At 44.0% G+C, this 12,093-nt stretch overlaps 1 long non-coding RNA gene across 1 annotated transcript; it reads left to right on the top strand.

Annotated features, from left to right (window-relative positions):
- Positions 1-430: 430 nt before the first annotated feature.
- Positions 431-10,663, top strand: LOC140652414 (uncharacterized). The gene is made up of 3 exons (XR_012042772.1): positions 431-537; positions 2,988-3,228; positions 10,370-10,663. It is a non-coding gene; the product is annotated as an uncharacterized lncRNA (long non-coding RNA).
- The last annotated feature ends 1,430 nt before the right edge of the window (positions 10,664-12,093 follow it).

Here is a 12,093-nt window from a genome sequence, read left to right as displayed (position 1 = left end):
CATAGAGACTTGGACATCTTATACAAAGGCGAGACCTTGAGCTTGGAGGAGGATGAGGGGCTCATTACAGGGGATGAAAGTCCTTGTGGGGTCACTGGAGCAGCGAGCGTGCTGCCTGCCCCAGGGACCCTGACGTTTCAAGGACCTTTAGATGTGAGGGAGGATGATGGAGGACTTGGTATGGTGGTACGTGTGCCTGAGTCAGATGCTGGTGATTAAATTCTTAGTTCCATCAGCGTATTTATGCCTGTACAGTGCTGCCTTGAAACCCAGCCAGTGCACATGAAAGGAATGATAGGTATTCAGCAGTCGTGTTGCTTACATCAGTTTCCTGTTTGCCTAATACAAAGTAAATGTTTTTTATTCCAAATGGAGCTGTGCAGCCAGCCTGAGAAATGCCAGCTCTGATGCTTTGGCTTTACACACAATTCTTTCTCAACCCAATATTGTGTTTGCAGGAAAAACATCAAAGCAGCATTTCTGCAGTCCTTGGAAGTTGTCTAATTCCAGTCCTTTCTGGAGGTCACACTGAAAGAGGTGAGACATGAAGGAGGAGGAGACTATAGGAAGACAATATGGAGTTCCTCTGTTGACTAAGAAAGGGCTGGAGGCCTTAGGAGAAGAGGGTGGTGGTGTAGATCTGTGGGACGGAGAACGACTTGGAGATCCCCGGGCAGCCAGGAGTGCCTGTGGGGCACAGGGACCAGCCCGTCCTGGTTGGGATCGGAGCACGGGGTGTCAGGTGAGTGTGAGGATGGGGCATTTTGTGGTTTGGGAAGCAAATTTCTATAGGTTAAAAGAAGTTTGGGAATAGTTTTTGAACTGGAATCAGGCCTTCTCCGTTCACTGACACATTTCTAGCTTTTAAGAAATTGGGCAGGAAAGCATAAGAACTGAGAAAAGACAATACTCAGTCTTCTGGAAAATTATAATGGTCTTTTTCCATTCATTTTTGACCTGATCACCCACCTTTCCCGGGGCAGAATCAGCTGTCCCTACAGTCAGCATCATCCTAACCATGCTAGCACATGGTGTTTGGTGAAACTCATCTGAATTTTTAAATGGCTTTGTGGCCAAAACAGTTTTTCATTCTGAATGAACGCTGCATTGAAGGGGACCCTCCCTTCCCTGCAAATTCCACCTCTGGGAAGGAGGGGGAAAGTGCCTGAGTGTGAGCTGCAGACTCCCAGGCCTGCAGCTGCTGGGGAAGGAAGGACTGGATGGATTGGGGATGTTCCTGGGGATGGGGCTTGCACAACAGGACAGAAATCTCAGAGGCTGGAGATGAAATTCTCCCGCTGAGTCACTTCAGCTCTGCAATGCAGGTGCCTTCCCGTCGCTGTATTCCCGGCTGTTTTGACCACTCTTCTGGGGATGACCAATGTCTGAGTCATCCCCTCATAAAGCTCCTCCTGGATTCATGTTTTCCACGGTTACTGCACATCCTGTAATAGATGTTTTCCTATTCAAGCACTGTTTTTTTTTCCCCCTTGGAGATGGCAGGAACCCACTCCTCTGTCCCTTGATCACTCAAAACCTTGACCAATATGAATAATTAATAGTCTTATCTGGGGGATGGCATTGAAAACTGTTTTTTTGTTGTTTCCACATTTAAACAAACCATGGAGAATGGGTTTAAAAGGAATCCTGAAGGCACATCTATGCTGCTAAATGAGAGGGTCAGGGAGATCAGCTGAAGCACTGGACCACCATGGTCCACATAACTGAATCGGTGGCTTACTCCACAGCTCTCCAAGACAAGCCTGCTATGGAGGATTAACCTTAATTAGTGTGGATGAAAGCCAGTTCTGACTGCTCAGCCTTGTGGCCAGGGTTTGGTCTTGACCATTTTTTATTTAGCACTGTGTGTATATACATTTGTGTGTATGTGTGCACATACATCGTGTGTCTCTCAACCTAATTATAGGCACAATACTGTATTTGCAGGAAAAATAGAATGTGCACCCCACACTCCAGATGTCTGGCATCCAAAGTGTCCAAGTTATAGCTCCTCTTAATCAGTCCCTTGTGCATCATACCATACCTCCTGCACTCAGTTACCATCTGCCATTTATCTATCATGAACCTTTCATTAACACAAGTCTTTTATCGGCTTGCTAAGCACCCAGCCAAGCTCCAGTAATTATCAGCTTTGGGACTTCAATTCAAGCTTTTAATGCCATACCTGGATATTTTCTGGCTGCACACCTTCCTCCATACAGTACCACTTACTGTGGGCCAACCTTTGCTCATCTTGTGATACTCTATAGACATTTATTAAGAGATATGCAACAATGATAAGCATTCATCTCTTCCGGCCTGTGTCTAGTGCGGTCATCATTTAGTTTTTCTGACAGCAAAGATTGCAGAGATCTGAAAATGGATGATTACATATCTGACGCAGCATGGGAAGGAAGCGTATTTAACTGCCAGACCACAAATGGTAAGTGGTGATATCCATTAATGCCAGAAGTGTCGCGGTGGTCCCTGCGTGCCCTGTACCTCCAGGTTAGCACTGATTGCATTGCCAGGCTTGGCCACACAGCGCAACACACAGTGACAACTAAAATTACTTTTCTTGTGAAGAAAGCTCAGAGATATTAACCAGCTGAATATAAATCTCCACTGGCAACTCATGAAACCTGCATTTTCCCTCCCATTCTGTGACCAGAAATACAGCACCTCTACACTGCTGAAGCCTATTACGGGTCAGTGGGCATTTCGCAATTATAAAGTAGGGTAGGCACTTGCTTCAGTCAGCCTATTTATTGTGCCAAGGGCAAGATGAAGCCTCAGCTTTTCATGTTGTGAATAAAATATTAAACTCCCGAGGATTTGGGTTGTTTCGTGAGGATGCTGTGTGGCAAAGGATAACAAGAGAATTGGTTTGTTCTGACACTGAGCTGGGAACTTCAGCACAGCTCAGACAACATTATCCTCAGCCTTTTTCTGACCTTCAGCCTCAGACTCTTTTTTTTTTACTGCAGAAAATCTTGCTCCCAAGTGCAGACCACTGATGACTACCAACACAGGTGTGTTTCACCGCTGTGGGGTTTTGAATTCAAATGATCATACTGTAGCAGTGATACAGTTTGGCAAGGCAGCAGCAGATCACCAGTTGGAGTCCCATGGAGCACAGTTTGAAAACCAGTATGGCCACAGATCTCACTGAGGCATTAGGTTTATAGCAGGAATCTCAAGAACATCTTCAGGACAAGCAAGAGCACTGTAAGTAGGTTTGAATCCTTCGTGTGTCCCTGTTCAGACTCATGGCTTGTTTTCCTCCAGGTATTTCCAAGCTGTAGTGAGCACCTTGGCCGTTGCTTGTAAGGCTGACGATAGGATGTGCTATTTATGGCGCTGTAATGTATGCCACAGGCAGACCGTACATGCCATGGAGGAGCGGGTGCTCCTCTGTGGGGGGCTCAGAAAGCTGTAGGTCAGTCCTGCTGTGGAGATATGTGTTGTTTTTGTGAACAGATCTCCAAGTGCCTACAGGAGCCCTGCAGACTCTGGCAGATTCCTCCCCCGTATTTGTTCATCCCCAGCTGACATCCCAGCTGACCACACTTGGCAGGCACTGTCTGCTGCATTTGCTAAAGGATTCCTGCAGGCAAAAAGGAAAATAAAACTTTTCTTCTTTATTTCTTTTTTTTTTTCCAACATTGAAAATGTCTTTTCTAAATGTGGTTCGCTTCCCGAAGTGTCCCAGTGTCTTAGAGGCCAATGGCTATGCCATAAAGGGATTTACATACACAAGTCCAAATTACGGCTTTGAAAGCTGCAGCTAGCCAGTACTGGAAGTCCATGTGTCCCTGTGGTTTTGGTAGGAAGGGTCTTTAAGGTGTTGTCCTTCTGACAAAGAAAGAGGATCCCGATTCCTCTTCAGGGATGGTCTAAGCCTATCTGTAATTGACATTTAGTGTATTATCCCAATCTTCTCATTTGGGACTGATGTTCAAAACAAACCTTTCAAACAGGACCTCATCTCGAACATCTGCTGAGAAGACAGAGGCTGGGAACCAGGCTGGGTTGGGGGACGCTGTCCAAACCCTTCTGCTTTGGTGTGGTTCCTCTCCACGCTGAGTTCCCACCACGCTTCAGGGCTGGCAGGGACCTGTGGGTCCAGGCTTTTGCAAAGCACTGGAAAATTGCTAGGTATTGTAGCACGGTGCTCTTTGGTGACCAGAAATGCTCAGAACATTCATCTCACAGTACTATTATCCTCTTTGAGGCACTCTTCTGCCTGAGTTTGATGCCTTCAACCCCACCGTAATGCAAGGGGAGAACTGGGCATGTGGGAAACGTGAACCAGAAAGAGTGGGAAGGGGAAACTGCTGAACATGTCCACAGGGAGATGCTGAGCCCAGCCCTTCTCTAGGAAATCGAGCAACTTCCCCTACTTTGGAAAGGCAAGAAGAAATTTCTCCTGCAGTTCATGGCCTTTACCATGCAGCTCAGCCAGGGCTGCTGCCTTACGCCGGGATCTGGTGGTAAGGGCCATGGCCAGGAGATGACGACACTCGGATAGCTAAGGAAGAGCATCTGAAAAGTTTATTTGGTTCCTTTGTTCTCCAAAACTAGTTTCTCCCTGCTACCAGATAAAAAATTATAACATTTGTTTCTCAGTTTAGAAAAAAAAATCTTTGGGCTTCCCTTTTCCCAGTGTTTTTGCCAACTTGAAAAAGGTACCGAAGGGCCCCATTTAAAGGGCTAAAGAATGATGAATAATGAAAAACTAAATCTTTATAAAGCAAACAGGCTTTTTTTTCTTAAACACAGAACGGGAAGGGTAAATTTAAAATCCAAGCACTAAGTCAAAACAGGCTATTTTTCATGTGTCAAAGTTTGAAATGAAAAATATAGATTGGCTCCAGCCACAGTTTTTTATACCACTTTTATCCTTGATAGGGATGAGGGTGAATCATGGGAGAAGGATGCCACTTCAGAAGGAACAGCCAAGTGTGACATTGTTGCCAGTAACCTATAAATTATACACGGAGAATTGCTGCTTGTTTCATCTTATACCCAAAGCCAATCAATACATTTTCTAGTTTGCACTGATGGAAGTTCACAGGCTCTCCTGGGTACCTTGGCAGCATGTTTTGGGTGACCATTGCCTCTGCTGCTAATTCCCTCCCTCTGATGACCCACTTCTGCCTCTGCAATGAATTTTTACATCGCTGCAGTAACATATTTTCATTGTTTTCTGTTATACCACAAGCCAGTGAAGAGGTGCTGCTAGGTACCTTCACCTAAGGAGTTTAGAAAATCTTCGAAGATGGATATTTTTCTTCTTTGAAAAGATATGAGCACTGGATTTTCCCTTTATTGCTTTCATATAGATTCGGTCTTACAGAAAATCTCTTCATCTGAGATTAATTTACCCTTATAAAACATTCCTGTCTTCACTTTAGAGCTGGTTGTTTTTCACTGTACATGATTTATTTTTCAACCAAACTAAAGAGATTTTTGCATTTTGGTGGGATTTTTCATTTTCTAACTAAATGCATCAGCAGCCTACATACAATCAAGTTTATGAAGATTCAGAAATAAGTTTCCCTTTCCCCGCTATCAAGCATGAAAGACTGGGTTTCAGACTCATCCTGCTAAGAGAAACATTTTCCGTAACCTGCTGTCGCATTGGTATGGGATTTCGTTTGTTTTGAGTAAGCACAAAGCAATAAGTAGACTGAAGTCTTTTTTTAAATCAACAGTATCAGCCACCTCTTCTGGACACCAAATATCTAAATACCCTCTCAAGACATTGCACAGAGGAGACTCCATAACACTTTCTTTTATCATATCTTTCTTTTTTGGATCTCTTCAGGCATTTTTTGTCAGGCTCATTCTAATTTTTAAGACCAACCTGTTTAAAACATGTATTATCATTGAAGTGGTGGGGGATGCTGACGCAGATCAATTACTGAACACACTCTTGCTTTAACAGCCTAGCTGCAGGATTGCATATATTGGCTTTGCAATCAACAGAAGCACAGTGCACACAAATAAAATGCTGCTTATTTTTTAAATGACAGTCTTTCTATCAGAGGAACCTGGGGAATATGATCAATACATAAATCAACACATTGGGAAAAAGAAATAGAGTTGCAGGGTTCTGCTCCGAGATCTTCAATTTTGTGAGTCATGCAATTCACAAGCAAAGGTTAAAAATGTTCTTGGGCTTTAACTTGTTGTAATGCAGGGGTTGCCAAACCCCTTTACTGATTGCTCTGTCTCTTAAAAAAGATGTGGAGAAATTCCACAGGCAAGATTCGCCTCCTAATGCATGTTTAATTAAAAACTTAATTGGCTTGAGCTAAGTATTTCTGAACTCTGGTAAGGTAAATTAGCATTTAAAGCTCCCTTGAGGCCATTATAACAAGCGCTAGCCAGAAAAATAGGACAGCGGGCAGGAAAGCCAGGTCTGAACTGGGCAGTGTGGGGGGACCCTGGACTATCACAGGGTTTTTTTCTTTCATCAGAAATTCTGCTTTGGTTTCTGTTGCCCAACAATTTTTTCGATATTCTATTTTGGGGGGAGGTGGTGTCCATATTTCTGGTAATATCTTTTATTCTTTTTAATGGAGTAGCATTTCCCAAGCAGTCACCTCACTCAAAAGTACTTGAAGTGCTCTAATTAGAGCAGCCTTTGAGGACATCTTGTGTTTTCATTAAAAAAGAACAGCACATGATACTCTCTGTTAATGCTCTGTGCAACGTGAACTATAAAAAAAAAAAAAAAAACCAAAACAAACTACTTATCAGAAAAGTCATCTTGATATCCCTCTTAATATTCTGCAATAATCTAGAAAAAATGTCTGACAGCCTGAGATCTGATGACCCATCAAAGGGACCTGTTCCCCCAGATGAACCTTTGGGAAATGCAGGATTCTGTATTTGGGGACTTGACTTGTAGCTAAGTCTCTGCTGGGTTTTCCACACAAACCTCAGACATTTGAAGATCACCCAGCAGAGGCCAGACCACAGGGACGGCCACCCTTGGGAAGGTGCCTCAGAGAGAGGGGCAGAATCCCTGCCCGATAGTCACTTGGAGCCAAAAAGCCAGAGCTCTGCCTCGTGTAGGGTCTGATTTTAGCACGTCAGAAACACAAGTCACCTGTTGCCTAGTCTTCCTCTGTAGGCTCATCCCCAAGCCGCAGGGAGGTACTTATCACTCAGCATTAATGTAGCTGAGAATTTCAAATGCTTTGAATTCAGCCTCTTACATGAGAAGTGTTCAGTTCCTCCCTGTGATGCTTTGTGGACCTGTCAATCACTTAGAGCATCAGAGCTGAAGCTGGCAGCCTCCTACCACTGGTTATATGGCTTGCAAAGTCCTCGCTGTCTACGGTGATGGCTTCAGCTCAGGTTATTTTCCTCATTTTATTCCTGGTATAATGTGGGATTCAGTTCTTCAGAGTCAAAGGACTCTGCTTCAGCCATGGTTTTAATGGATGAACACTAATTATTGACCACAAGTTTCTGCAAAACACAGCCAGTTCCAGCTCCTTCATGTCAGATTGCCTAAAGGCTCCTGGAGGTGCTCTGCCAGCCATGCTGGGTGAACTGGTCTCCCACTGGATGGTGGGATGGGAAGGTTTCCTCAGCCCTTGCCCTTGGTTGTCCTCCTGCGCCTGCCCAGCCAGCCAGCCTTTCTGGCTGAAAGGAGGGGCCAGGAAAGCTTCTTCTGCTCCTCAGACATTTTGCCATGTACCTTAGCTCCTGAGTTAGCTGCTGCAAAGGTAAGAAGAAAAGAACTCCCACTCTGGATGAACTCACATCCCACCAGTGACAAAGGTACCACAGATCTGTGATTTGAATCCATGTCTCTGTACTACCACATGTCCCTGCCTATGTACACATATGTCCCAGCTGAGCAGACCATGCAGACAGGAAATCAGAGGACTGCATGCATTTTTGGTTTTGTCAAGCTTTATTCCTCCATAAAGGGATTGTTTTTCTATTGGTTTTGAGACAAGACCAAGCAAATTGCCCGTCGTGACAGCTGGATACATGTTCTCCAGAGCTTACACTGGTCCTTGGTGTGAGGTGGTAATGAATGAAGAGTACCTCAGGTCTGCACGTTGTCTAGAAATGGAGAGAAAAGTCCTGCTTAACTCACTCTCAGATAGAGCTGAGAAAGTCTTCCTGAATTTGGCTTATACTGGGCTGCATCCTGCTTCTGGGTTTGCTGTGGTGAGGGCAGATGCGGCTGCCTGGTCCTCTGCAAGAGGATGCAGATGTACAATGCAAATGTATAAGAACAAAACCTACACTACAGAGGCTGAACTGGGCAGCTCACAGCTTCAGAAGTACCAGGAACTCAGGCAAACATCACCACGCAAACTGCTTTTTCAGCTAAAGAGAGTTTTTAATGAGCTTGAGGAAGCTGAGATAAAGCAATCGCCCAGGTTCTCTTCCAAAACTAAGCTCTGCTTATACTGGTCTTGCTGAAGTTCAAGCACTCTGGTGTCCAGCCCAGTGAGAGGAGGGAAGGGCCCTCAGCGCACAGCTGTGATTTCTTTGGGTTGGCTCTTCTGACTTTGAAAGGTGAGAGTTGCACATCCTGACACAGACATCAACAGAAATACATTTTTGGACTTTATTCATAAGTTATTGGATAGATAAAGTAATTCATGTTATAGATCCACACAGAGACAACACCTGGTGCACTGCTTTATGTGAATGCCTAGGAGAGAATTACCGAGCTGGAAGATCGGGGGAAAGGGGAAAAAAAACAAATACGAGAGAGCAAAGAGCTGATATAGAGATCTGCTGGGTGGGTACAGTTCACTGGCAGGGCAATGTCTCCCCACAATTTCTGTTGTCCTCATCAATGATGTTGTAAGTTTTTCATTCCCTTCCCCACCTTCTTTATATTTGTTTGTGGAAAGGATAGGGTTTTGACAAGATGGATTTTTGTCCTGCTCCTAAAGAACTGTGTATTCCAGCTCATAGTAGTTAATCTTCTTAGCAGACAAGATGTATTATTGTCTATTCAGCCTCTTTTATATCATAACCTACCAAATGAAGTTTCCCTCTCTCCTTCTCCCTCTGAGACCCAGCAGATGCAATTGCACAGTGTCAGAGGGCACAGCTGGGCACAGCTGGGCATCCCCAGCAGAGGTGCCAGGAGCTGCTGGTGCACTGCACACATGCCCTTAACAACCTACCAACATGTGCAATGATTCTTGGTGGCTCCCAAACAGTTCAATTTTTTATCTTCCTTCACTGACCTTGCATTTATATTCTAGCCCTTCTCTTGCCATCCAGATTTTATGACCAAGTAAGATTCACACATCGTACAAAAAAAAAAAATCCTTGGAGTACAACATCTAATTTCCAACACATGCTGGTTTAATCTCCCCAGGGCTTACTTACATTTGGAGCAAAATACCGTTGCCAGAGTTTGATTTCCCATCACAGTGAAGCAGCATGTTTCTCATCCTGCTAGTTTAAACACATCCTCATTTCTACAAACACTTCCATAGATATTCAGATCAGGTGTGTATTCTCAGCACAACCATGGGCAATTATCCCACACTTTCCGGTGGAACAGCAAGGCTTTGACTGCTCTGTTCAACTTTCCACCTATGGAGCTGTAAGGCATATTACAGCATTAGTTAAGCTTCAGAAGACAAGCGATGGTATGTTTTTTATGTATGAATGCTCTATGGATTTAGTATCATCAAGTTACTGAAGTTAGTAAAAAAATCTTCTATATTGGCAAGGGAATTAAGTTGTACAGCTCTAAAGTATTTTGTAACTGTAATTGTGATTTTATTGGAAGGTACTCTGGGGGAAAAATCATGTTCTTAATTTAAAAAAAGGATATTTGCTGCAAAAAAATTGTGTGCAGATCAGGCTTTAAGGTTTGTAAATATTTTGAGATCCTCGGGTGAAAATCCATATTAAAATGTGAAATATCAACCTTGCCAGACAACATTTTATTCTTCAGCTATGAATCACATCAGTAAACAAGTCTCTCCTGGATTCGAGATGAAATGCCTCGGAAAAAAAGATTATTAATTTGCTGTTGCTGTGCTCTTCAGCATAAGGTAGTCTACATTATGTTTGTATTTATGTCCATTCCACTTGATGTGGGTGGGCAGTGATAAGATTTGAAAGGAAATATTCAATTAAAGCTAAAAATAAACCACAGTTACACTTGCCGAATGACAAAAACGTAATGCAACTGTTTGTAGAGGAGAGCACAATATCTCGATGCAGCACAGGATGGTCTGAGATTTAAACAGTCTAATACCAAAAAAGCCTCATGCCTCGTTCTTCTACTTTCCACAATTTCCCTGTCTACCTGAGTATTTCTTCCTGATTTGTAATGTTCTACTGTGAATCTTCTCTGAAGATCAGGCACCACCATCCTGACATCACCCGGCGAGATAAAGTCTTTGCTCCAGGCACATCGGAAGGAGCCGGCGGAGTGGAAGCACACACATTTCACAGCTCAGCAGCCAGCCTTGGCTTGAACCACACGGGGAAATGCTGAGCACATGGATGAGACCGAGCACTGCGCTCTGGGGATGGGAAATTGAACAGCGAGGGGGTGCATTTTCAAATGGGATTGTAAAATCAAAACGAGAATGGCACCTGTTGGAACAGACAGGTCCTGGCACCAGGATCTGTGCCAGCAAATCAGAAAGCCAAGGAAGACCATTTAAGAAACACTGTGTTTCAGAAATACACTGCCCACCTGCTATGAAAGAATGAGTTTCTTCAAAGTTCTCCAGGGTTTCAGAATTAACTTTGATTTATTTGTTTGTTTATTTATTTATTAAAGCTTATCTATAGCAGATTCATTGTGTCTGATGCTCTGAAACTGAGATTTACTCTTTTGGCCACACCTTCTACTCAGCCCAATGCATTTCGCTTTGGCTCTGGTCTGCCCCGACATGTGTAGTCCCAGGGCAGAGGAGAAGCTGTGCTGTACTACCCAGCTGGACCCTGATCTTCCAGTGAGGTCTGTGAGGAAGTAAAAGGCACTTACTGTGCAGCACTGTCTGCAGCCATGAGAGAAGGTGCACCCTGGTGAGGATGTCTGGGGTCTCATCATGGTGTACTGGAAACCCTCTTCCCCACCGCCTGGTCCAGAGCAGGGCTTTCAGGCATCAGCCTCACTCCTGCACAGGAGGTGGCCAGGAAGATGTAATCCAGAGAGGGACTGACTTTTTGTTTTAAAACAGGAGGCCCAAGTTATGATTTCACAGCCCTTTATTTTAGATGCAAGGCTAAATTCGACTTCTTGGGTTAGAACTGGACAGCCTGATTAAGGCAGGGCAACCCCAGAGAAGCACTCAGCTTGTGTTTGTGATACAAGTGTAGCTTGTGGTCCCATTCAGCATGCTTCCTGAGGTCTGTCTGGGGCAAGAAGTTCAAATTCTGATAGCAGAGACTCAGTAGGAGCAGGTCTGGGCTTTGGTTTCTGTGGCTGCTGCAGTAACAGGGTGCATGAGAAGAAACCCATTCCCAGCGAATGGTTGTGTTCAAGACGTCGTTCTTCAGTGTTGCCAAATGTGGGTGTCTCCTCTTCTATTTGGATAATGCTCTGTTTCTTCCTGTCTTCTGGGCTGTACAAACCGTAACGCCCTGTGATGAGGATTGCCGTTGAAGGCATTAGATTGTCTTTTAGTGGTTTATCTTCTGCAGTGTTTCCAGCACACAATAATCCCAGATGTCCAGTGAAATCTTCCTCCCATCTCCCAATTACTCAGCCTAATCCTTGCCAGCCTGTAATCAAGCCAAGCAGCCTTGTGAGACACTAATGTGTTTCGTGGTTGTAGTTTGCTTGCCAGCATTTATGACATTTGGAAAGACAGTGGTGAGTCATGCGAGACAAATGGTTAGTGCCATCTATTTTTTTATGTACGTATATAATTAGATTTTGCAGCACAAGAGAAAACAGCCCCTGTCCAGCTTGTCAGGAAAACAATAAAAAGGGAAAAGAAAATTTCTTTGACAACTTTTTTCAGCCTGACAAGTGGTTTTGATAAGTTTCTTAGATGGCTTTTTTTCCCAATGAGTTATAAAATAATTTCAGCATTGTTGCTAGAAATACATAATAGAGCCATGAAA

Source organism: Ciconia boyciana, chromosome 5 (genome assembly GCF_034638445.1).
Source record: "Ciconia boyciana chromosome 5, ASM3463844v1, whole genome shotgun sequence".
Taxonomy (NCBI): domain Eukaryota; kingdom Metazoa; phylum Chordata; class Aves; order Ciconiiformes; family Ciconiidae; genus Ciconia; species Ciconia boyciana.
The sequence above is the reverse complement of the archived record's forward strand: the minus strand, read 5'-3'. Positions and strand labels throughout refer to the sequence as shown.